Source organism: Silene latifolia, chromosome Y (genome assembly GCF_048544455.1).
Source record: "Silene latifolia isolate original U9 population chromosome Y, ASM4854445v1, whole genome shotgun sequence".
NCBI classification, from domain to species: Eukaryota; Viridiplantae; Streptophyta; class Magnoliopsida; order Caryophyllales; family Caryophyllaceae; genus Silene; species Silene latifolia.
In genome coordinates, this window is record NC_133538.1 from 359,402,575 (window position 1) to 359,430,551 (window position 27,977).

At 40.8% G+C, this 27,977-nt stretch overlaps 1 long non-coding RNA gene across 1 annotated transcript; it reads left to right on the forward strand.

The window, feature by feature from the left end:
- The first annotated feature begins 11,591 nt into the window (after positions 1–11,591).
- LOC141627044 (uncharacterized) lies at positions 11,592–14,528 on the forward strand. The gene is made up of 4 exons (XR_012536609.1): positions 11,592–11,926; positions 12,191–12,225; positions 12,383–12,431; positions 14,201–14,528. It is a non-coding gene; the product is annotated as an uncharacterized LOC141627044 (long non-coding RNA).
- Positions 14,529–27,977: the final 13,449 nt, after the last annotated feature.

The following is a 27,977-nucleotide window of genomic DNA, read 5'->3' on the forward strand; positions in this document are numbered from 1 at the left end:
ATCATTTCCTCGGGAAACCGAGATGGTGACGTCCTTATACCTGAGTGGTCCTGGTAAGGCACTTGGAGTATGGGGGTGTCACATACTATTCGATTGGTATAAAACATAACTTAGAAAAGTCAAAAATTCGGGTTGATATACCATTCCTTTTTGAAAATAATATTTTAAGATGGAAAAACTTCTTATGCACGACTTCACAAAACGTTGTAATCGAAGATTAAAATAATAAGGAATAAGTAGTGAAGTACGTCACGAGCGTAAAATCAAAGCTTATGTATACTTTTCAAAACATTTGCGGAAAATTTGTCAACCTTCAAGACGGAAAATTTTGATTCACACCATGTTATAGCAAAATCATAAATAATGTTATAGCCTTACAATACTTTTAAACCATATTTGGGTTTAAATCAAATATTGTTCATATTCCTCACTTGCTTCAAAATTTTAGGCTAAAATTTACAATGAAATCCTCATTTTTAAGACAATGTACCACACCACTAGGGATAACGGTAGTCTTTGTAAGACGATTAAAACAAGTTTCACTCATGAAAATGAGAAGTAAGTCAAAACTTTTAAATTAAAATTTTCGCATACAAGGTAAAATCCGACATTAACAACAAACGTTAAGCCTTTCTTGTTCAACATGACCCAACAACACACATGAAAATCCGGTTATCGACTCCAAAGCACAAGTTTCCAAGCTCATCCATGGTGGGAAAGAAAGAAAATTTATCGTAAAAATCTGATTTTTGACCACTCTCATGATATAGAAAATCAACCATTACTATGAAATTGAACAAAGTCATGCAATTATTTAATAAAACTTGAATAAACATGTGTATATATAAAACCATTTCAAATTGCAACATGAAGAAGATGACTCCACTACTTGGTCAAAACTTGAGAAGACAAAAAAGCGGGGTAGCAAAGTGTAATTCAAACACCAAATTACAATATGATAAATTTGAATCATTTTAAGATAAATCGATGCCGAAGTTACGAGGTTCAAGATAGAAATGAAAAGATAATGTAGAAAAGTAAATTTTACACGAATGTCTCAGCTCACCAGGCCCACTCAGCCGAGTACTTAGGGCACTCGGTCTAGTGACAGGTTACTTAATCGAGTGGAAACCTTTCAGAAGTTTTCCAGTTTCTTGAATTTGTCCACTTAGTCGAGTGACAGGTCCACTCGGTCAAGTGATCAGTTCACTCGGTCGAGTGACTCATCCACTTGGTCGAGTGACTGGTCAACTCGCTCAAGTACTACTCTACACGATTGGGTTTGGTCTCACACTCACTATATTTGGTACATTACTCCAAAATCATAACTATTCTTGTAACACCCCCATAAGTTGGGGCCCTTCCTCTAGGCAATCCCCATCATATGGAGGTGTCACAAGCCTTGGTTTCCCAAGAGTGTAGTGCGAACAAAAAGTAAAAAAGTAATTTAGATAACATAAATAGTTAAGTTGTAGAGTTAAGTGATCACAAGTTAAGGGATATGAAAATCATCCCATTAATACAACCAAATCGAATGGAGTCTAAATGTCAAAAATGAGATAAAAACAAGTGACGACAACGAGGTAGACCGCTCCCAAGCCCACTACTCAAACACGTGTACCTGTCGACACTGCTCCCCGTATGGGCGAAAATCACCATATGGTTCATCACAGACATTCAAACCCAAGTGTTAGCCAATGATATGAATGTTCAATAATAAACAAGAGATGCAACTAACTTACTAGTTTAATGAGGTATGTAAACATGGCAAGTATCCAACAAAATCATCTCCTCCAACCGTGATCGAGATACACCCACGACGTCACAAATACCACTAAGGCACTCGGAACACGTCCGTGGTACCGGGCCCAAGTACGACTCGAATCCCCTGCCAGACAACATGCCTCGCCGCATGAGTCCCTCCATAACCCAAATACTAATGTGCACATTCCCTTGGAGTGGGAAGCTCCAAGGGAGACTTGAGCGGAAGACGGTTTCCCAACCGCCATCCGTCTCCAAAACCATCACCAACATCCTCCAACAATCTCCAATGTCAACAATTCACCAATAACAAGGACAATTAACCAAAAAAGCGTGCCATTAAATTCATACAACAATCAATTCATGTTCATATCTTCATTAATTCATTATCTTTTCTTTTAATTGCTTATTAACATGTTATAGTGCAAGATAATTAATGCTAGAGTCATTCACCATACTCATTCTTTCCAAAATCATTATGAGACCACAATATATACCAAACCCTAATTATCCAACACATGTTATAATGCAACTACTATGAAATAAATATAATTAATGGTATTAAATGCACAATTAAACACTCACAATACCATAGCTAAGTAGGGAAACCTTACCTTGAGCTTATCTTAACAATCCCACAAGCTAATCCCTAGAAATGCTCCTTAATGAAGCTTCCTACACATATTAGTTATTATAATTAACACTACAATCTATTATAACAACATAATAACTTGACCCCTTGAATTCTTACAACATAATTAAGTAAAGATTAATCTACTAACTAAATAGAGTTACTAAAACAAAATAGAGAAGAAGAGGAAGTGTATATCTACTTACAACAAAGAAGAAAGGCTAAGGAGGCAATAATCTCCTTAAAAGAAATTAGGGTTCTTGAGAGGATTTGATGGTGGAGAGTTTAGAGAGAAGTTGGGGAGATGTAGAGAATGGTGAATAGTGTTTTGATAAGGGTTTTGGTGTAGGAAATCTGAAAAGATAGGGTTATGAAAGCCACATTTCACCAAACATTTTCCCTGTAAGACTCACTCGACCGGCACTCGGTCGAGTGTAGGCTCCACTCGGTCTAGTGGATGGTCACTCGGTCGAGTGACCGACTTTCCAGGCTTTCCAGCCTACTGTATTGGATCACTCGGTCGAGTGGAGCTACACTCGGCCGAGTGAGTTCTCTATTCGCTCTAGTTATACTTAAATAAATACGATGTATTAAAATCTACCCCCCTTTTATGTGACTTTTGGTGGCGGGTAACTACATATACGAAAAGAGAAAAACTTATTTAAGGTACTTGCGTAGTACGCCCTACCCCTCTAGAACCATGGTTACGACCCTGTAACCGATTCATATCTGCTCGAAAAGGTGAGGGTATCGCTCTTTCATGTTCTCCTCGGCCTCCCAAGTGGCCTCCTCCACAAGGTGATTGGACCACAACACTTTCACCAAGATTGTCTCACCATGTCTTGTCTTCCTAACCTTTTGGTCTAGGATTTCTTTGTGTGATTCCACATATGTTAGGGCATCATCAAGTTCAATCATCTCTACTTCGAGCATATGAGAGGGATCACTTATGTACTTGCACAATTGAGACACATGGAATACATTGTGAAATCGGTCCAAGGCCGGTGGAAGTGTTAAGCGATAAGCCACTTCCCCGACTCTATCCAAGATTTCATAGGGGTCAATGAAATTTTGGCTCAACTTGCCCCTTTTTCCAAATCTCATGACTCCTCTCATGGGTGAAACCTTGAGTAGTCCCTTATCTCCTACCGCAAATTCTATGTCACTCCTCCTCAAGTCGGTGTAGCTCTTTTGCCTATCTTGTGCGGCTCTCATCTTCTCACGGATTACACAGAGTTGATCAACCATATATTGGATCATTTGGGGTCCTAAAATCACGGCTTCGCTACTATCGTCCCAACATATCGGACTTTGGCATTTCCTCCCATATAGAGCCTCAAATGGGGCCATACCAATTCTAGAATGATAGCTATTATTGTAGGAGAATTCAATCAAGTGTAACCTTTCTTCCCATGAACCTCCAAATTCTAGAACACATGCCCTCAACATGTCTTCCAACGTCTGAATTGTCCTTTCCGTTTGTCCGTCCGTCGCGGGATGGAAGGTTGTGCTCATTTTCAATTGAGTACCCAGGACCTTTGAAGCTCTTGCCAAAACCTTGAGATGAACCGCAAATCTCGATCCGAAACAATGACTTTTGGGAATCCATGAAGCTTGACCACATACTTGTAATATGCATTAGCTAGTTCTACCTTGCTCCAAGTATCCTTCATTGGAATGAAGTTAGCTGACTTGGTTAGTCTATCCACGATAACCCAAATCATATTGTTCCCTTTTTGGATCCTCGGTAATCCCACTATAAAGTCCATGGAGATTGACTCCCATTTCAATTCCGGCACATCCAAAGGTTACACCTTCCCTTGCGGTCTCTTGTGCTCCCCTTTTACTCTTTGGAAAGTGAAACATTTTGCCACAAATTCCGCCACCTCCCTTTTCATATTCGGCCACCAAAAGTTCTTCTTGAGGTCTTTGTATAGCTTGTCACCACCCGCGAGTACCGAGTATGGGGTATTATGAGCTTCATTCATTATCTTCTTCTTAAGCTCTTCATCACATGGCACACACCATCTGTAACACCCCCATAAGTCGGGGCCCTTCCTTTAGGAAATCCTCATCATATGGAGGTGTCACGAGCCTAGGTTTCCCAAGAGTGTAGTGCGAATAACAAGTAAATAAGTAATTTAGATAACATAAATAGTTAAGTTGTAGAGTTAAATGATCATAAGTAAGGGCTTGACGGTCAAACCTCCCTCAAACTTGAGAGCCAAATGATATTGGCTAAGGTGAAGGTCCTCCATGTAAGTAGCGAGCTAACAAAAGCGGATGTAGTAGTCTTGCACGGTCATAGCATTGGTCATAACGAACCGGTCGAATTCCGCTCGAAGCTTGCACCTCAGGTGCTCGGGGATGAACTCATTCCTCATTTCCATCTTGAAATCATCCCAAGGGATGGCGGCTTCACCCCTCTCTTCATAGAAGTTCTTCATAGCTTCAAGTTCCTTGTACCACTAACCTTCCGCAAGTCCTCCTAAGTAGAAGGCGGCTTGCTCCACCTTAAGCTCTTCCGGGCACCTCACCACCTCAAACACATTCTCCATCTCTCTTACCCAATCACTAAAAAGGCAAGGCTCCCCTAGTCCAAGGTACTTGGTGGGGCGGTGGCGTGAGATGTCGGTGCTTGCGGCTGAGGCATCCATTGCCGCATCTCTCTCCCGAGTGACATTCCTAAGAGCTTTGATGAGGGCCTCATTTTGAGCAATGAGCCGCTCCATTTCCTCCTCGGACACACGAGGCGGAGGGGAAGGAGTCCTTGCACGGGGTCTTGTCATAATGTCTATTTAATAAGTATAACAAACATCAACACATGCCTCAAAACAGGAGTCAATGGGTATTTACCACTATACAGGCCCACTCGGTCTAGTGAGGAAGGTCACTCAGTCGAGTAGTAAGCCCGCTCGGTTGAGTAGTGTCCCACTCGGTCGAGTGTATCAACAATCAAAAGGTTACCCAAAATCCCAGGCGTCCACTCGATCGAGTGGTCTCCCAGCTCGGTCGAGTGCGATACACTCGGTCAAGTCAAGTGCCACAACAATCAGAACGTTTCCAGAATTCTCCCATAATCCACTCTGTCGAGTGGCCATGTTACTCGGTCGAGTAGAACATACTCGATCGAGTGAGACCTTCACTCCGTCGAGTGTGGCAACTTATAGGAGCACTTTTGATTTTGGAATAGCATCCACGCGGTCGAGTGGGATGGGCAGTCGGTCGAGTGCTATCTAGTCGACCAAGTTCCTCTCTTCACTTGGCCGAGTACACTACATATGGGTCATCTACTCATTCTAACTCACACAAGTCCACATATAACCCTATTCACATGTTCCTATACGCAAGCACGGGAGAGAATATAGACATATTCACAACATATGACACACGTATGACGATACTTAACACGTATACTTACTATTTTACATCCCACACATCTTTCTCAAAAGTCTACCATTATTGAGCATATTATCATGTAGGACATCACCATGCATACCAAATTCCACAACATCAAGCAAGAAGTATGCAACAATCAAATGCACCAAACACATCCCATTACCCATGCGTAGTGACTGACTCAAGTTAAGAGGGCAAGTACTCAACCTTGAGACATCTCCCAAGCTTGTCACAAACCCTCTAAAACTCAAACCGGGTTCATTTTAAATTGACTCATCCTAATTTATTGGTTCATTAGTTAGGCTCCAAAATCGTCGCTCTAATACCACTTTGTAACACCCCCATAAGTCGGGGCTCTTCCTCTAGGCAATCCCCATCATATGGAGGTGTCACGAGCCTTGGCTTCCCAAGAGTGTAGTGCAAACAACAAGTAAAGAAGTAATTTAGATAACATAAATAGTTAAGTTGTAGAGTTAAGTGATCATAAGTAAGGGATATGAAAATCAGCCCGTTAATACAACAAATCGAATGTAGTCTAAATGTCAAAAACTAGATAAGAACAAATGACGACAACGAGGTAGACCGCTCCCAAGCCCGCTACTCAACACATGCACCTGTCAACACTGCTCCCCATATGGGCAGAAATCACCATATGGTTCATCACAGACATTCAAACCCAAGTATTAGCCAATGATATGAATGTTCAATAATAAACAAGAGATGCAACTAACTTACTACTTCAATGAGGTATGTAAACATGACAAGCATCCACAAAACTCATCTCCTCCAACCGTGACCTGGACACGCCCACGACGTCACCAAAACTATTGAGGTACTCGGAACACGTCCGTGGTACCGGGCCCGAGTGCGACTCGAATCCCCTACCAAACAACATGCCTCACCGCACGAGTCCCTCCATAACCCAAGTACTAATGTGCACATTCCCATGGAGTGGGACGCTCCAAGGGAGACTTGAGCGGAAGACGGTTTCCCAACCGCCTTCTGCCTCCAAAACCATCACAAACATCCTCCAACAATCTCCAATGTCAACAATTCACCAACAACAAGAACAATTAACCAAACAAGCATGCCATTAAATTCATACAATAATTAATTCATGCTCATAACTTCATTAATTCATTTTCTCTTCTTTTAATTGCTTATTAACATGTTATAGTGCAAGATAATTAATGCTAGAGTCATTCACCATACTCATTCTTCCATAAATCATTATGAGACTACAATATGTACCAAACCCTAATTATCCAACACATGTTATAATGCAACTACTATGAGATAAATGTAATTAATGATATTAAATACATAATTAAATACTCATAACACCATAGCTAAGTAGGAAAACCCTACCTTGAGCTTATCTTCACAATCCCACAAGCTAATCCCTAGAAATTCTCCTCAATGAAGCTTTCTACACATATTAGTTATTATAATTAACACTACCACCTATTATAACAATATACTAACTTAAGTCCTTGAATTTTTACAACATAATTAAGTAAGGAGTAACTTACTAACAAAATAAAGTTGTTAAGACAAGATAGAAGAGAAGAAGTAGTGTAGATCCACTTACAATAAAGGAGAAAGGCTAAGGAGGCAAGAACTCTTCTATGGAAACTTAGGGTTTTGATAGGATTTGAAGGTGGAGAGTTCAGAGAGAGGTTGGTGAAGTTTAAGAGTGGTGAATAGTGTATGAGAGGGGTTTTGGTGTAGGAAATCTGAAAAGATAGGGTTATGAAAGCGACACTTCACCAAACATTTCCCGTGTAAAACTCACTCGACCGTCACTCGGTCGAGTGGAAGCCCACTCGATCGAGTGGAGGCTCCACTTGGTCGAGTGGATGGTCACTTGGTCAAGTGACTGACTTTCCAGGCTTTCTAGCCTACTGTATTGGATCACTCGGTCTCCCACTCGGTCGAGTGGAGCTGCACTCGGCCGAGTGGGTTCTCTATTCGTTCTAGTTATACTTAAATAAATACGAGGTATTACAATCTACCCCCCTTAAAAGAACTTTATTCCCGAAGTTCACTCCCGACACTAGGTATGGAATATATACCCCCCCCCCCCCCCCAAGGTTTACTATGGCGAGTCGGGATAATTATAAGATTAGTGTTGACCCAAATGTGACGTTAAAACTACATATACGAAAAGGAAAAAGAGAGAAGACTATATTTAAGGTACTTGCGTAGTACGCCCTACCCCTCTAGAAACATGGTTACGACCCTGTAACCGACTCATACCTACTCGAAAAGGTGAGGGTATCTCTCCTTCCGTTCCCCTCGGCCTCCCAAGTGGCCTCCTCCACAAGGTGATTGGACTACAACACTTTCACCAAGGTTGTCTCACCATGTCTTTTCTTCCTACCCTTTCGGTCTAGGATTTCTTTGGGTGTTTCCACATATGTTAGGGCATCATCAAGTTCAATCATCTCTGCTTCGAGCACATGAGAGGGATCACTTATGTACTTGCGCAATTGAGACACATGGAATACATTAAGAACTTGGTCCAAGGCCGGTGGAAGTACTAAGCGATAAGCCACTTCCCCGACTCTATCCAAGATTTTATAGGGGCCAATGAATTTTTTGCTCAACTTGCCCCTTTTTCCAAATTTCATGACTCTTCTCATGGGTGAAACCTTGAGTAGTACTTTGTCTCCTACCGCAAATTCTATGTAACTCCTCCTCAAGTCGGCGTAGCTCTATTGCCTATCTTGTCCGGCCTTCATCTTCTCACGGATTACACGGACTTAATCGACAATATCTTGGATCATTTGGGGCCCTGAAATCACGACTTTGGTACTATCGTCCCAACATATCGAACTTTGGCATTTCCTCCCATATAGAGCCTCAAATGGGGCCATACCAATGCTAGCATGATAGCTATTGTTGTAGGAGAACTCTATCAAGTGTAACCTTTCTTCCCATAAACCTCCAAATTCTAGAACACAAGCCCTCAACATATCTTCCAACGTTTGGATTGTCCTTTCTGTTTGTCCGTCCGTCGCGGGATGGAAGGTCGTGCTTATTTTCAATTGAGTACACAAGGAGCTTTGAAGCTCTTGCCAAAACCTTGAGATGAACCGTGAATCTCGATCCAAAACAATGTATTTTGGGAATCCATGAAGCCTGACCACATACTTGCAATATGCATTAGCTAGCTTTACCTTGCTCCAAGTATCCTTCATTGGAATGAAGTGAGCCGACTTGGTTAGTCTATCCACGATGACCAAAATCATGTTGTTTCCTTTTTGGGTTCTCGGTAAGCCCACTATAAAGTCCATGGAGATTGACTCCCATTTCCATTCCGGCATATCCAAAGGTTGCACCTTCCCTTGTGGTCTCTTATGCTCACCTTTTATTCTTTGGCAAGTTAAACATTTTGCCACAAATTCCGCCACTTCTCTTTTCATATTCGGCCACCAAAAGGCCTTCTTGAGGTATTTGTATAGCTTATCACCACCCGGGCGCACCGAGTATGGTGTATTATGAGCTTCATTCATTATCTTCTTCTTAAGCTCTTCATCACATGGCACGCACCATCTCCCTTTGAATCTAAGGCTCTCATCCATATGTAACTCAAATGTTGAAGGTTTCCCCTTGTCTAATACTACTTTCCATTCTTGGATCTTCACATCATTTGCTTGCCTTTCCCGAATCTCCTCATACAGCTCGGGTTCTAAAGTTAAGTCTCCAATTGATTCCTCCTTTCTTATCATATGAATTTCCTTTACTTCTTCCTTAAATCTTATCATGGACAAGGCGGTACATAAGGAGTGCACCAACTTCCTACTCAAGGCATCGGCCACCACATTAGCTTTCCCTTCATGGTAAAGTATTTCCATGTCATAATCCCCAATTAACTCAATCCATCTCCTTTACCTCATATTAAACTCCTTTTGGGTGTAGAAGTAATTCAAACTTTTGTGGTCGGAAAATACCTTAAAGGTTGTTCCATACAAGTAATGCCTCCAAATCTTCAATGCAAAAACAACGGCTCCCAATTCTAAGTCGTGAGTCGGGTAATTCTCCTCATGAGTCTTCAATTGTCTTGATGCGTAGGCTATGACCCTACAATTTTGCATAAGTACACACCCCAAGCCATTCTTTGATGCATCGGTGTAAACCTCAAAATTCTCACTTCCTTCCGGCAAGGCTAAATCCGGGGCCGTGGTTAGGCGCTCCTTTAGAGTTAAGAAGACCGTCTCATAACTCCCGTCCCACTTGAAATGGCTCTCCTTCTTCATTAGTGATGTCAAGGGTCTTGCAATCTTAGAGAAGTCTTTCACAAACCGACGATAGTACCCGGATAGACCTAAGAAGCTTCTAACCTCCGTTACATTCTTGGGTGCTACCCACCTAGACACGGCCTCAATCTTGGTGGGATCCACGACAACTCTTTCCTTTGACACGATATGGCCCAAGAAAGCCACTTTCTCTAGCCAAAACTCACACTTACTAAGTTTTGCATAAAGTTGGTGGTCTGTCAAGGTTTGCAACACTATCCTTAGGTGCTCCTCATGCTCTTCTTTGGTCTTGGAGTAGACCAAGATATCATCTATGAATACCACCATGAACTTGTCCAAGTACAGACTAAACACCCTATTCATAAGATCCATGAAAGCGGCCAGTGCATATGTTAGTCCAAACGGCATTACCACAAACTCATAATGTCCATATCTTGATCTAAAAGCGGTCTTTGGGATATCCTCATCTTTGATCTTCAATTGGTGATAGCCCGAACGTAGGTCAATCTTTGAAAACACTCCGGCTCCACTAAGTTGGTCAAACAAGTCATCAATCCTTGGTAGAGGGTATTTGTTTTTAATGGTAACATTGTTCAACTTGCAATAGCCAATGCACAATCTCAACGTTCCATCCTTCTTCTTTACAAATAGAACCAGTCCTCCCCAAGGTGAAACACTCGGTCTAATATACCCTTTGTCCGCCAATTCCCGAAGTTATTTCTTCAATTCATCTAGCTCCTTTGGACCCATCTGGTACGGGGCCTTAGAAATCGGTCCCGCACCCGGTCTCAAGTCAACTCCGAACTCCACTTCTCTCGGTGGAGGTAATCCAGGCAATTCGTCCGAAAATACATCCTCAAATTCTCCCACCACCGGTATATCCCTAGCTTGAGGCCTCTCCAATCTAGTATCCCACACGTGGCATAAGATCATTGGGCACTTCTTCTTTAGACAAGTCTTTTGGGTCATCACCGAAACTAGTTTTACCTTAGGCTTGACTAGATAACCCTTGTATGACACCCTAATACCCTTAGGTCCTATCAAAGCAATCTTCTTTTGATAGCAATCTATGTTCACAACTACAAAACGCGTTATGGACATCTGATTATTTAGAAAACTGATGTACAAATTATACACATCAGTTGTTTGCAAAAAACTAATGTATTTATAATTATATGTACATCAGTTGCGTTAGAAAACATATGTCCATTATTTCTAATTTTAATGGACATGAGACATTAATAAAACCCATGTCTATATAATAGTCAAGTACATTATACTCCCTCCTATTCACTATATTCTTCCCCTTTACTTTTTGCACAAGAAATAAGAAAGTTAATTTGGACCACACAAAACACACTATACCATATGCAATTGAATTTAGACCACATAAATCAACCCCAAAGAGAAAATAAGGAAGAAAACCTGAATAATCCAAAAAGCGAAATAGGGAAGATTATAGTAAATAGGAGGGAGTATATAACATTTAACCGATGTACATCTACAGTGAAAATGTGAATTACTCCCTATATAATAAACGCTCCCCTCCGTCTGATGCACCAATTTCCCTAATTTGGATTTCGCATATCCTCTCAACCACCTTGCAATCCATTCTCAGCACACCCTTAATCAATCTCATACAAACTTCATTTATACTTATCGCCCTTCATCATCGAACTACCTTCCAACCCTCTCACTTCCTATCTCCGATCGATTTTCCTCAACAAAGCATCTTTCTCTCCATTTTCTCAGAAATTGGGTAAACCACCACCGTCTTTCTCCCTACTTGCCTACGTTTGCTTCCCACAGTCTCACAACAACCCCCTTCCGGCCTACCTAGTCTTCGTTCACTATCAAAACTAGAGTTTTCCAGGTATTGATTTTAATTTTCCGTAAAATTATCAACCCTAGTTTTTGAATCTGATTGATTTTGAATCTGATTGATTTTGAATCAATCATTTTATTAATTAGCTAGGTTGATCCTTGCGTCAAACATAAGGCTTTACTAGTAGCTTTTGTTGATTGTGTTGTGTTCTTTAGTTTATAAAGTTACTAGTATTTGACTACTGAGATTTAAAATTACTTTTAGCGAGGAACGAACCCCTAATTTCACTCATTTGTCTTACTTTTTGTCCAGTTTCCGACCATTGGTACCTTGGCGATTTAACTCATGTATGTGGAGCTCAATTGTTGTATTCAAATTTCTGACCGTAGCCTTCATTCTACAACTGTGTCTATGAAAATTGGAGCTTGCAAGTTCTAATTAATTAACATTTTTAAATAAGGTCTTAACTTTGGTGAGATGAACTGATTTGTGCTAGTGTTACAGGTTACCTTGGCGATTTAACTGTCAATAAGAATCAACTATATAGCAACAGGTAAGTTCTTATTTGTTAATTTTATTTCCAAATTTAATCTAATTTATTTTTAGTGGTAATTTTATGTTTGCTAGTTCCTTGGGAAGAAAAGATGAGGATAAAAGAGGTTGTAATTAAGAGTAGTTGCTTTCTTTTTAAATTACTTGTGTGTATGCTACATTGTGCCCTTATAACACACTAGTGCTAAGCCGTCTTACACAAGTATTTGTCATCAAAAATAATCAACTCTTCCCATATTTTCTATACTTAATAAATTTTTGAGTTGGTATGTTATCATACTATTGCCATTAACTAGGTTAGTCGGTGGTTCCTTTCTTATGCATGACCAGTAAAGACTTTATACCATTTAATAATAATTCCTTTCTTGATTCCTTTCTTATGACTGGGTTTTGCTAAAGATTCTTTATCTCTTGCTAGTTTATGATAGTAGTTTAGACGTTTAGCTGCACATTACACATGGTTGGTCGACAAGAGTAGATTTGTTTTCGCCTCACTGTCGTCCCTCATCCTGGATATTTGTTGTCTATTTAGTAGTCATTAACATGGGATTGTTGACGACTGTCGGATGTTCTAGTGAGTACTGCCTCACTCTCGTTCCGCATCTGGAAGATTTGCTATCTATTTGCATATTGACAAGTGATGTACTGCAGTTTCCTGCTTCTTTGAACAATTTGGAAATGGCACTCACTTTGCTGGTAAATTATGTACTATGCAGTACTTAACTTCCTGAAAAATATTTTGGTCATTAATTCATGGTAGGTCTTCTCTGATTGTAACTCTTCTCTTTCTGTCTGCTGCGTCAACAAGATTATCCACCGTCAATTTCCCTCATATTCAATTTGTTTTCTCCCTGTTATGGGATATAGAGTACCCTGATTTGCTAACATCATTGTCTGAGTTTTTGGTCTGATCTCTTGTTGGATAGTTGCATAGCTTGTAGCTGTTATACTTTTAAAGCTGTTATATAGATGTATTCAAATAGAACATTTAGGTTTACTCTTTAGAGTTGCGATATGCTACAAACGGGCAGAAATATTAGTCATATAATCATATATGATCAAGAACTCTATGCAAATAGCTTTATTTATGGACTCTGGCTAAACATTCATTGTATGTAGGGTATTTATCTCAAAACCTAAGAACTCCATTCAATTTTATGGAATGAAGCACTTGATTTTCTGAAAATGGAACATGAATCATCTCTTATAGAGATATTATACATGACTACTCTCTAGAATTGTTTCTCTTCACCAAACCTTAGTAAATTTACTAGATGAGACTTTTTACTTTGGCAGTGAATGAAAAATGGGTGATTTGTCAACTCTTTTTACTTGTATTATTTTTCGACAATTAAGAGGCTCGGATATTATTTTTTGACAATCAACCAGACTTTTTACCTAGGATACTAATGCAATTGTCCCTAACTGAAGTTTAACAATATCTCTCGATGTCAGTCTTTTACATTTTTGCATAATGACTAACCGTAGTTGGTATGGCATGAACTTGTTTAGTCTTAGTAATTTTTTTCAGTTCATGTATCAGTGGATTCTCTTCTTAATTTGTAGTTGATCATCATTACCATCATCTGCACATGAGTTCATACGAAGCCTTGAACAATGAACGTGTTGCGAGTCTTTCATACATACTTAAGTAAAATTTCAAGTGTGGTAGTTGATGTTCCTTTTATAAGCGTCTGTTTATGGTTGTGTAATTAGTTTATTTTACTTACTCTCATAGTCTTGTGTAACCTTTATGTGCATGATTTACAGCTTTTTCAAGACAAAATGGCTTATTCAGAAGAAGAAATCAATGAGGTTCAGGACTTATAGGCGAACTATTTTCTTAAGACAGTCATAGTAATGTGTTAGCTAGATTTTGCAAACTATGTTTTGGACCTTTGGAGGTTGTTGAATTTGGACGGCATTTGTATAAACTATGTTTTGGTAAGCTCGTTGTAAGAAACTATGACGAACGACCTTTCTTGGTTGTTGAATTTGGACGGCGTTGTATGAATCTATGTTTTGGTGGTTGTATGAAAGTATGACGAACGACCTTTGTTGATTAGTAGAAGTAATCTATTCTTTGCATTTGTGATCATGTGTAGTAGTAATGTATTGGGTAATAATATAGTAATATATATTTTTTTTATAAAAATTAATAATTATAAACATTGGATTTTTATAAAAAAAACCGATGTCTATATTTTACAATAGACATCAGACTATTTAGATATCTAGATATCTGATGCCTATGGCCAGGAATGGACATCGGACTTCCAAAAAGGCTGATGTCTATATGTCATATAGACATCAGATATATAGAAATCCGTTGTGCAAATTTTAATGGACATCGGTTTAAAATCCAATGTATATTAATCCGCAATGGACATGACCATTCTCTACATCGGGTGTGTATCCGATGTCCATATACAAAAATGTCCGATGTGGATAACGAGTTTTGTAGTAGTGGTTGGCTTTGTGTTTACTCAACCAATCCATTCTTAGAATTATCTCAAACCCCTCCAAAGAAAATTCTAAAAGATCTACCGGAAAATTTGTTTTATGAATTAAGACGGGTACTTCTTTATAAATCTTTGAACATGTAATAGACTCCCCTGAAGGTATGGTCACGTCATCCTTGGCTAGTTCGTCCTCCCCCAATCCTAAGGTCGGTACACGGATCCTAGACACGAAAGAGTGTGTGGCCCCCGTATCAAATAAAACAAAGCATGGGTGAGAGTTAACAAGAAATGTACCGGATACAACGTGGGCGTCTTCCTCGGCACTCCTCTTGTCCATGGCAAAGAACTTGCCACAGTCTTGGGTGCTCCTTGGATCGTGCTAGCTGATTGAGTTGGCCTATTCCCGGAAGTATTGCCGCCCGCATAGCTTGTTGCCCTTGATGGTGTTCCCCGGTTTAAGTTTCCCCGATTGTTTCCGCCATTGAAGTTGGGATTTTCATTCCTTGGGTTACTCCAAGCCCCCAAGTTCCGGTTGCTTGCTCCACTTTGGGAAGGTGTGTGGTAAGAGTTTCCTTGTCCAAATCTCCGGTTATGTCCCTTTTGAGAACTAGTGCATTCAACCCTTTTGTGACCGAGGCCACCACAATTATAGCACCTTAACCCTTGTCCTTCACTAGCGGCCCTATTCCCATAGTTGCTTGTCCCTCCAAAGCTATTTTCTTGTGCTCCTCCCGAGTACGACTTGGATTGGTTAAAAGTATTCTTCTTGGGTTGATACCCTCCTTCACCTTCATTCCTCCTTTTCTCCCCGGAGCTATCCTCAGCATCCTTGGCGACACCGAGTAGCCTCTCCGCGTTTGCCGGCCCTAGCAGAGACTTCTTTCAGACTAGATAAATCTCCGGGGGTGAGCTTCTCCAAGAGCTTGACGGTCAAACCTCCCTCAAACTTGAGATCCAAATGAGATTGGCTAAGGTGAAGGTCCTCCACGTAAGTAGCGAGCTCACAAAAGCGGATGTAGTAGTTTTGCACAGTCATAGCATCGGTCATAACGAACCGGTCGAATTCCGCTCGAAGCTTGCACCTCACGTGCTCGGGGATGAACTCATTCCTCATTTCTATCTTGAAATCGGCCCAAGTGCTGGCGGCTTCGCCCCTCTATTCATAGAAGTTCTTCATAGCTTCTCGTTCCTTGTACCACCAACCTCCCGCAAGTCCTCCTAAGTAGAAGGCAACTTGCTCCACCTTAAGCTCTTCCGGGCACCTCACCACCACGAACACATTCTCCATCTCTCTTACCCAATCACTAAAAAGGTAAGACTCCCCCACTCTAAGGTACTTGGTAGGGTGGTGGCGTGAAATATCGTTGCTTTCGGCCGAGGCATCCATTACGGCATCTCTCTCCCGAGTGACATTCCTAAGAGCTTTGGTGAGGGCCTCATTTTGAGCAATGAGCCGCTTCATTTCCTCCTCAGACACACGAGGCGGAGGGGAAGAAGTCCTTGCACGGGGTCTTGGCATAATGTCTCCTCAATAAGTATAACAAACGTCAATACATGCCTCAAAACACGAGTTAATGGGTATTGACCATTATACAGGCCCACTCGGTCGAGTGAGGAAGGTCACTCGGTCGACTAATAAGCCCACTCGGTCGAGTGGTGTCCCACTCGGTAGAGTGTCTCAACAATCATAAGGTTTCCCAAAATCCCAGGGGTCCACTCGATCGAGTGGTCTCCCAGCTCGGTCGAGTGCGATACACTCGGTCAAGTGAATCCTTCACTCGGTCGAGTGCCACAACAATCAGAATGTTTCCAAAATTCTCCCATAATCCACTCGGTCGAGTGGCCATGTTACTCGGTCGAGTAGGACATATTCGATCGAGTGACACCTTCACTCGGTCGAGTGTGGCAACTTACAGGAGCACTTTTGATTCTGGAATAGCATCCACTCGGTCGAGTGGGATGGGCAGTCGGTCGAGTGCTATCTAGTCGACCAAGTTCCCCTCTTCACTTGGCCGAGTACACTATATAAGGGACATCTACTCATTCTAACTCACACAAGTCCACATATAACCCTATTCACATGTTCCAATACGCAAGCACGTGAGAGAATATAGACTTATGCACAACATATGACACACGTATGACGATACTTAACACGTATACTTACTATTATACATCCTACACATCTTACTCAAAAGTCTACCATTATTGAGCATATTATCATGTAGGACAACACCAAGCATACCAAATTCCACAACATCAAGCAAGAAATATGCAACAATCAAATGCACCAAACACGTCCCATTACCCACGCGTAGTGACCGACTCAAGTTAAGAGGGCAAGTACTCAACCTTTAGACATCTCCCAAGCTCGTCACAAACCCTCTAAAACTCAAATAGGGTTCATTTTAAATTGACTCGTCCTAATTCATGGGTTTATTGGTTAGGCTCCAAAACCGTCGCTTTGACACCACTTTGTAACACCCCCATAAGTCGGGGCCCTTCCTCTAGGCAATCCCCATCATATGGAGGTGTCACGAGCCTTGGTTTCCCAAGAGTGTAGTGCGAACAACAAGTAAAGACGTAATTTAGATAACATAAATAGTTAAGTTGTAGAGTTAAGTGATCATAAGTAAGGGATATGAAAATCATCTCGTTAATACAACAAATCGAATGGAGTCTAAATGTCAAAAACTAGATAAGAACAAATGACGACAATAAGGTAGACCGCTCCCAAGCCCGCTACTCAACACATGCACCTGTCGACACTGCTCCCTATATGGGCGGAAATCACCATATGGTTCATCACAGACATTCAAACCCAAGTGTTTGCCAATGATATGAATGTTCAATAATAAACAAGAGATGCAACTAACTTACTACTTCAATGAGGTATGTAAACATGACCAGCATCCACCAAACTCATCTCCTCCAACAGTGACCGGGACACGCCCACGACGTCACCAAAACCACCGAAGTACTTGAAACACGTCCTTGGTACCTGGCCCGAGTGCGACTCGATTCCCCTGCCAGACAATATGCCTTACCGCATGAGTCCCTCCATAACCCAAGTACTAATGTGCACATTCCCTTGGAGTGGGAAGCTCCAAGGGAGACTTGAGCGGAAGTCGGTTTCCCAACTGCCTTCCGTCTCCAAAACCATCACCAACATCCTCCAACAATCTCCAATGTCAACAATTCACCAACAACAAGAACAATTGACCAAACAAGCATACCATTAAATTCATACAACAATCATTTCATGCTCATAACTTCATTAATTTATTTTCTCTTATTTTAATTGCTTATTAACATGTTATAGTGCAAGATAATTAATGCTAGAGTCATTCACCATACTCATTCTTCCAAAAATCATTATGAGACCACAATATGTACCAAACCCTAATTATCCAACACATGTTATAATGCAACTACTATGAGATAAATGTAATTAATGATATTAAATGCACAATTAAACACTCATAACACCATAGCTAATTAGGAAAACCCTACCTTGAGCTTATCTTCACAATCCCATAAGCTAATCCCTAAAAATGCACCTCAATGAAGCTTCCTACACATATTAGTTATTATAATTAACACTACCATCTATTATAACAACATACTAACTTAACTCCTTGAATTTTTACATCATAATTAAGTAAGGAGTAACTTACTAACTAAATAAAGTTGTTAAGACCAGAAAGAAGAGAAGAAGTGTAGATCCACTTATAATAAAGGAGAAAGGCTAAGGAGGCAAGAACTCTTATATGGAAACTTAATGTTTTGAGAGGATTTGAAGGTGGAGAGTTTAGAGAGATGTTGGTGAAGTTTAGAGAGTGGTGAATAGTGTATGAGAGGGGTTTTGGTGTAGGAAATCTGAAAAGATAGGGTTATGAAAGCGACACTTCACCAAACATTTCCCGTGTAAAACTCACTCGACCGTCACTCGGTCGAGTGGAAGTCCACTCGGTCGAGTGGAGGCTCCACTCGGTCGAGTGGAGGCTCCACTCGGTCGAGTGGAGGCTCCACTCGGTCGAGTGGATGGTCACTCGGTCGAGTGACCGACTTTCCAGGCTTTCCAGACTACTGTATTGGATCACTCGGTCGAGTGGAGCTGCACTCGGCCGAGTGGGTTCTCTATTCGGTATAGTTATACTTAAATAAATACGAGGTAATACATCATCTCCCTTTGAATCTAAGGCTCCCATCCATATGTAACTCAAACCTTGAAGGTTCCCCCTTGTCTAATACTCCTTTCTATTCTTGGATCTTCACATCATTTACTCGTCTTTCCCGAATCTCTTCATACAACTCGAGTTCTAGAGTTAAGTCTCCAATTGATTCCCCCTTTCTTATCATATGAATGCCCATTTCCTTTACTTCTTCCTTCAATCTTATCATGGACAATGCGGTACATAAGGAGTGCACCGACTTACTACTCAAGGCATCGACCACCACATTAGCTTTTCCTTCATGGCAGAGTATTTCCATGTCATAATCCCCAATTAGCTTAATCCATCTCCTTTGCCTCATATTCAACTCCTTTTGGGTGTAGATGTACTTCAAACTTTTGTGGTCGGAAAACACCTTAAAGGTTGTTCCATATAAGTAATGCCTCCAAATTTTCAATGCAAAAACAACGGCTCCCAATTCTAAGTCGTGAGTCGGGTAATTCTCCTCATAAGTCTTCAATTGTCTTGATGTGTAGGCTATGACCCTATCGTTTTTGGATAAGTACACACCCCAAGCCATTCTTTGATGCATCGGTGTAAACCTAAAAATTCTCACTTCTTTCCGGCAAGGCTAAAACCGGGGCCGTGGTCAGGCGCTCCTTTAGAGTTATGAAGGCCGTCTCACAACTCCCGTCCCACTTGAAACGACACTCCTTCTTCATTAGCGATGTCAAAGGTCTTGCAATCTTAGAGAAGTCTTTCACAAACCGACGATAGTACCCGGCTAGTGATGTGAACATTATTTGCGCACATTTAGTCCCCTAATTGAGCCTATTTTGCATACTATTATAACATTTCATGGCCATTTTATCCGTCAAAACCTTCCTATTTGCTTTTCTAGTGCATTTCATATGTTTTGTAGAAAAGGAGATAATAAGGCGGAAATTCCCGTCTTTCGTGCATATTTGGAAGCTTATTGATGATATTAGATGGACTAGTATGAAGAGGAGGCAAGAATGATGACCAAGGATGTAGGAATAAAGTGTATATAGAAGGATCAAAAGGTTAAAAGCAAGGATGACGAGAAGGAAGGCATTGCATGAAGAAATTGCTCGGAACCCAAATGTAGAGTTGCACCTTTGGCTCTGAAAATATGCTAGATGGAACGGCGTCGAAAAAACAAGTGATCTAGGCTTTTGAATCACTCCAATAGGAGTCCAGATGAGAAAATGACGTCCGTTTTACAATCCGAGCTCAAACAAAGAAACTGTTCGCCAATCCGCGCGTCCCGAGACTGAAGACGCTCGTCCCCTGAAAGAAGACACTCGTCCACCCCTTAAATCCGCTCGTCTTCCCATCTTTTTGCCCGAGCGTCTTGCTCCAAATCCGCTTGTCTTCCCCTGTTACAATCCGAGCGTCCCGACACCAATCCGCCCGGATTCCCAGACAGTACTTTCGTCTTCTACAAGCTTCAAGGACGGATGCGCATCTTTTTCTAGAGACCGGAGTCTCCCTAGAGACCGGAGTCTTTCCAAAAAGACCGGCGTTTCCTCAACAAGGGACTTAATCGTCATTTAAGCCCTTAGTTAACCCTAATTCATGCACCTAATCTCTACTATATATACCCCATTTGTAATAATCAAACCATCAAGTTTGCTGAGAGCTTTTTAGAGGGTTTTTAGGAGGTTAAGCCTCTACATTAGAAGTTCCTCTTAGATTCAATTAGGAGTAGATTAGAATAGATTGCTCTTGAATCTTTCCACAAATTACACATTAATCTTTCCTTAATTATTGTTCAAGTTTATTATTCAAGTTTATTATTGGGTAATTGAAGATTATTGGGTTATTATTGGAGGATTGACAACCCTTCATCAATCAATCAAGTTTCTTCTACTATTCTTTGTTTTATTATTCGGATCATCTTAAGTTGGTATAATTCTTTTACCCTTTACTCTTTATTGTTTATTTCCTCATTCTCTTATCATGTTTACACTTGTTGTGATGATTGACACCATTAATGACATGTTTACCATGATAATAAGTGAGTAGTCTTTTAGCTAGGATTAGTGGGTAATTAGGGGAAATCAACATGGGATTGATTCATGCTTAATCTAATATGTTCATATGATTAAATTGCTTGCTTGTTATGATGTCAACTTTATGCACATGTTATGTTTGATGAAATGCTAAGCCTATGAATCCTTGCATTTTTACCATCTCCTATCTACTCAACTTGACTTGTAAGATATAAACCAACTCGAGTCTTGTTAGACCATGCATAGAAGTTGAATAGGAGGAAAGTAAGTCGACTTGTAGGTGTTGTACAATCTAATCGATTCGGCTTCGGGACCCAACCCTTCCTATGAACCGTAAGACATAAACCAACTCGGTTCCTCCACAACATTAATTGCTTGCTTATAATTGTAAACATGTTTGCATGATCAACTCCCATGAATCCCCTATGACCCCATGATATCCTAGCACTTTTAATCATTTGTTTACATCTTTCCTTTTATTGCTTGTTTTACTTTATTGCTTGCATTAGCCTAGGACACAACTACAAACCCAAACAAATCGTGACACTAGCATAAATTGAGATAGATAGACTTAGAACCCAAAGCACACCGTCCCATGGATCGACCTCGACTTACCGCTAACTAGTAGTTTGTTGAGTATTATAAATGTGTTTGATTGGATGTGACCCGACGACATCACTCCCCATCAAAATGGCACCGTTGCCGGGGATGGTGCTATGTGATTAAGTTCTTACTTATTTGTCTATTTTAATTTTGCTTTCACCTTGAGGAACTTGTTCCTCAAGGATTGTTCTTACCGTTTTTGTGTAGTTTCCATGCTTGTAGTTGTTTCCTTGTCTTAGCTATGATGGCTCAAGACTTGACATATGGAGTAAGTAGTGGATCTTTTGAGTATGACTATGGGTATGGGGAGTTTGAGGAGCAAGTCAACACAAACCTACCTTACTATTTGTACAATGAAAATCCTAACCACTACCCTAATTTTTCCCACCAAAATCCCCAAACCCAATATCCACAACAACCACCCACCCAATACCCCCTTAAAAATGAATTTCAATTGCCACAATACAACCACTTTCACACTTACCCAAAACAAGAAGATAAACCCATTCAAAATGTGATTCTCCAAATGATGGGAGATCAACAAAACTTCTTCAAATAAATGCTAGAAGAGAGCCAAAGGAGGGATAATGTCCTTCAAGGCATTGTTGCCCAAGGTGAGGAATTGGAGATTCAAATCACCCAATTGAAAGAATCCCAAGCAACCACTCCCCACCGTTCTTTGGACATTGATCATGAATGCGAATTTGAAGTAGTAACTTTTGACATGAAAAATGAAGAATGGGAAGAGCCAATCTCCTTGAGCTCATATGAGTATGAAAGTGTTGTGTTTGATGAGGAAGATTTGAGGTTGAGTAAGCCAAATACTCTTAACCTTTGTGAGTACGAGGGTGTGTCGTTTAACGTGAACATGGAGATGTTGGAGGAAGAAATAATGAAGAGAAATGAAGCCCCCATTTATGATTCGTATGAAGATAGCAACAATGATGATGAGCCTAAAGGATGGACTCGTAATATCACCTTGCTTGAGGAGCCTATCCTCGAGACATTTGAGATACCCTATCATGAACAAGAACGTCCTTCCCCTATTCCTCATAAAGACTACTTGACACCTATCATGGAGCCAATGATCATTGAAGAGGACATGGTGGACCTTCTTCAAAAGGCCAAAGCATCGTACAAAAGCTACTTGGTGAAAAAGCTCAAAGAGAAGCTTGCTCGTGAAGCTACTTGTGGAAGTTTGGCACCCACAATGACAACTTCTAAGGAACTCGATCATCAATGCCATGAAAATTCTCTTTCCACCTTGGAAGGATTGAAAAATCAAATCATTACCGGAATTGAAGAAGAAGTTGGTAAGTGGAAGTCTACGGATGAAAATGAACCATACTTCATGCCTAGTGTTGACAAGAATCATGGGCTCGTTTATTGGAAGCATTGGGAAAGCTCTAATGCCGAGGCCAAAGCAAAAGAAAGAACATTTTACAAGCTTCCTTGGCCAAATTTCATGTTCAAATGGAGCAACCCATACTTGTGTTTATTTGGAGTTTGTTCACAAGCTTTTGATCTCTTATTAAGAGCCCTGAGCTCTATGGACAAAAATTCTTACAATTTGAATTAGTTTGGTGGAGTCCTATCTCAAACCACCATTTGTAAGATATTTCTTGGACCCCTTACTTTGTATAAAATTGTACATTCTTACATTTGTATTTGAATTCTTGCATGAGAGTAGTGAGAGAGAGAGGGAGTCTTCTTACATTTTTATTGAGCAAATTTCAGAAAAAGATAAGAAGGAATAGCAAATCGGTGAAAGGGTAAGATTGTGCAAGAAAAAGAAAGAAAAAGAAGAAAAGCAGTAAAAGACGGACGTCCCGAGGCCTGGACGCCCGTCCAGGGCCCTCGTTACATAACTGGTTGGCACTGTCTCAGAATCCGAGCAGATTCAGCACAAGACGCCCGTCCTCAAAGAAGACGCTCGTATTCTCCACGGGACGCCCGTCCTGAATGTCATCTGAAACAAATTTTTGAAACTACTAGGAAATCCGAGCGGATTTATGGAAAGACGCCCGTCCCGAGTGAGACGCCCATCCCAACACAGAAGACGCTCGTCTTCTTCCTGCGCCCAGAATAGCTGAGGTTCTGTCTTAAAATCCGCGCGGATTTGAAGGAAGACGCTCGTCTTCTACTAGCACAAGACGCCCTTCCCGCATGAAAGACGCCCGGATTGGGGCCTTTTTCTCGAACAATCCGGCCGGGTCCCGCCCTTATCCGCTCGGATTCCCCTCTTCTTCTATAAAATCACCCCCTTTCTCCCTCATTTCTTCACCTTATCTAACCCTAAAACACTCATCTCCATCCTCAAAAACACTCCCCTCACATCAAAAGCCAACAAAACCCCCATTTTCCTCAAACTTCAAGATGATGAACCTCAAGGGCAAGGCTAAGAAGTTGGTTGAATCCACCGGAAGGAAACGCAAGGGATCATCCTCCTCAACTCCGCGAGAGGTAGCGCTACCAAGGAACTTCCGTCCCATAATGAGGGGAGGAATTGAACAACTTGAGTACTTCCAAGAGGTGCTTTTCGAATCCGATGACCACCACAAGAACTTTGTCAAATTGCTAGGTAAGAACTATGAACCCACTCAATTCATAGATACTAGGGTGTTGGAAGTCCTTAGGATAAGGTACCCCACCGAGATGTTCTTTGATGGCCTAGGGATTGGAAAACTTTTCAATGACCATGAGGAGACGTACCTTAGTCTCACTCTTGAGTTTTTGAGTAGCCTTCACATTGTAACAAATACTCGAACAACTGTGGGCATCGAGTTTAGGTTGTGCAACCTAGACCATAGTCTTTCACTTGATTAATTTGCCTACATTTTCGGTCTTCAAGTGCTCACCAACTATACCGATAAACCCGATAATTTCGATGTGGACCTACTTTGGAGGGCTATTTCCGGGAGGAATTTTACCGGTTTAAAGCAATGCTATACCTTCGCCATCCAACATCCGGTGATTCGGATCACCGAGCGCTTTGTGGCCGGTACCATCAATGGGAGGTACGAACAAGATAGGTGTACTCTCATTGATTTAACTTTTCTTGAGTCCGATTTGAATTTTCGGGGGACGAGGCGCTATAACTTCAACACACCCCTTGAGATACTTACTAGGTTTAATGATTTTGCTCAAGGGACCACCCAACTCATGAACTTCGTAATGGGAGGTCTAATTACTATTTTTGTCAACTACCTTTGCCCCGGGTTCAACGCCTGTGGGATCTATACTCCTCTTGAGGGGAGGACTTTGATTGATGAGCACACCATCTTCACCCATCACCGGTGGTGTAACTACACTCAAGAAGGGAGTGTATAATGGTACACAAAAGGATGCACCTCAATCATCCTTGAGGGTTGGAAGATACCGGGCATCGACCCAAGATTGAGCCCATATTCGCCTCCACCAAGCTACCTCCTTGATATCCAAATTCTCGACAATCCCCCTCAAAGAGAAGAGCCACCCCGCCAACAACAAGTACCTCGTGAGGCACCGGCAAGGCCTATTCGCCCACCTTCATTTGTGCCTATCCCACCATACCCTACCCCATATACCGAATTCCGACCGGAAATCCCCAATACCCCGGGTATTAATGATTTGATGAAACTCATGAATAGAGTGGACCTCAGGGTACATGAAGGGAGGGTCGACAACTACTTGGCCCTTTATCCCCAATACTATAACATGGCTCAACAAGGGTATATTGACCCCAATGGTCCTAAGCCCTCTTGGGCCCAACCACAACATTTGTTCCCTAATCAAGGGGGCCAAGCTTGGGATCTCGGTGGTGGAGGGTACTCGGGCCAAGGAGGAGGGCATGATCAAGGAGAGTTTGACCAAGGAGGGTATTGGGGCCAATCAAGAGGGTATGACCAAGCCGGTAGCTCTCACCAATATGGTAACCCCCAAGATGAGGAGGATGACGAGTGAAAGAGGCCTACCTCACCACCACCATTTGTATGATACCTCTCCCTCTCTCTCTTTTGTATATACATTGCATTTAGTGTAGTTTTCGCATGCATTTGTACCATAATTGCATTTACATTAGTTAGTTTATATAGTATAGTTGCATTGTATTATATCTCACATGATTCATGTAGATAGTTGCATATAGATTAGAATTCATGCATAGTCACTAATGGCCAAACCTATTCATTTCTACACTAGAAATACTGTTTAAATCGGTTTGGGGAGGTTTGATCTTAGGTGACCATAGTTTACTAGAAATCATGCATCATATAATATAGTTTAGATTGCATTCATTTGTTATATATGTCATATAGAATTGCATTTAGTTAGAGCATGCATTCATTCATATCATATCATTGCATTTGTACTTTATTTCAAAAAAAAAAAATCAAACATTCAAAAACATGTATTTTTTTTTTTATTCCTACTCCTACATGTGCATTGAGGACAATGTCCAAAATAAAGTGGGGGATGGGAAGTTATATTCCAAAATGCATAAAAATTGAAAATTTCGAAAAACCACAAAAATATGTCTTTTAATTTCATAAAACAAAAATCCATAAAAATTTGAAAAATTGAAAAATTAAAAACATGTTCTTTAATTTAGTAGTGTATAATTGTATATACTTGTGCTTTTGTTCTCTTCTCACATAGATACAACACTACATTTGAGGCATTAGCAAGGAAAAATGAAGACCGATTGGCATGATCGTTCTAATCTCTATTTCCCTTCCATTTCTTTTTCATTATATGAGGAGGATGGGCTTACATGTCAAGGAGGATGTGGTGTATTTTGTTGTTGCGGTTGGTGTATCTATGTGTTGTTAGGAGTTGCATTTAGTTTATATGACATACTAGTTGGTAGAATCATATGCATTGGGTTGTATATATGTTAGTTGCATCATGGCATGTAGTTTGCATGTAAGAAAAATTTTGTGAAACCGTCTACTTGGGAAGCTTGACAAGTGTATATAGGCCCTAGTAGATGCCTTTTTCTTCTTAAGACTTTGCTTGTTATAATACTTGTAAAACACCCTAGGATGTGTCATGCTAGTATCCTTTGACTTATGGATTAAGGCCTAGTCAAGAGTACCTTGTGGTGTGATAACTCCTTGGCTACCGTTTATTCCAAGGTGACCCTTGAAAGCATGCATCCATCCATCATCCATGTTCTACCACATTTTTGTCATCAAAGGGAATGGGCACAAAAAGAAATCAATTTGAGTTCAATGAAATGAAAAGTGAAAGAAAGTTTGCAAAATGCATCAAATGAAAAGTGGAGCAAAAATAGACTCCAAAAGCTTCAAATTTAAGGCACTCTCACTACATATGGGGTGACTTTGAAAATGTTCAAAAGAAATGCAAAGAAAAGTTGAAAGTTTTCAAGTGTTGAAATGCCAAAAATCAAAAAGAAATGGCAAGAAAGTGTTCTCAAATGTCAAATACCACAAGAAATTGGGGGGAAAAACAAAAACAAAAGCAAACTCCCAAAATGAAACTCAAAATTCTATCGATCCCTTTATCCATCGTATCCATTTTTGTGCATGGTAGAGAGGGGACGACCCTTCTTCTTGTCTAGGCAAGAGGGGGAATTTCGCGATCCTCCAGTGTTTCTAACACCATAGGGAGTCTACTCTTGAAAAAAGCATTTAACGATTGAGGACAAAGGTACCCTAGCTTGACACAACTCGGAGGTGATTTATTGGTATCCTTCTAGGCTTAGTAGTTTGAAGAAATTGCATCTATGAAGGAGTGTGTACCTCTGAATTGCTTCCCTTGTAGATAATTTCCGCCACTTAGATGAGGAAAGTGGCTATTCTTTTGTAGATGCATCCATTACTTGATTTTGTGTGCTTAATGTTTGGATGTGTCGCCATTTTGGCAAGACCCACCTTGCCTTGCAAGAAGGCATCCTACCTCATGGTTGTCTTATTGTGAGTTGAAGGGGCGGAGTGAGACCCGCTAATTGTCTCATATCGGTTATATTATTAGGTTAGTTTAAATAAAGGTCTAATTTTTGTCACCTCTTTACTCGGGACGAGTAAAGGTTCGGTTTGGGGATATTTGATGTGAACATTATTTGCGCACATTTAGTCCCCTAATTGAGAGACCTAAGAAGTTTCTAACCTCCGCTACATTCTTGGGTGATACCCACCTAGATACGGCCTCAATCTTGGTGGGATCCACGGCAACTCCTTCCTTTGACACGATATGGCCCAAGAAAGGCATTTTCTCTAACCAAAACTCACACTTACTAAGCTTTACATAAAGTTGGTGCTCTCTCAAGGTT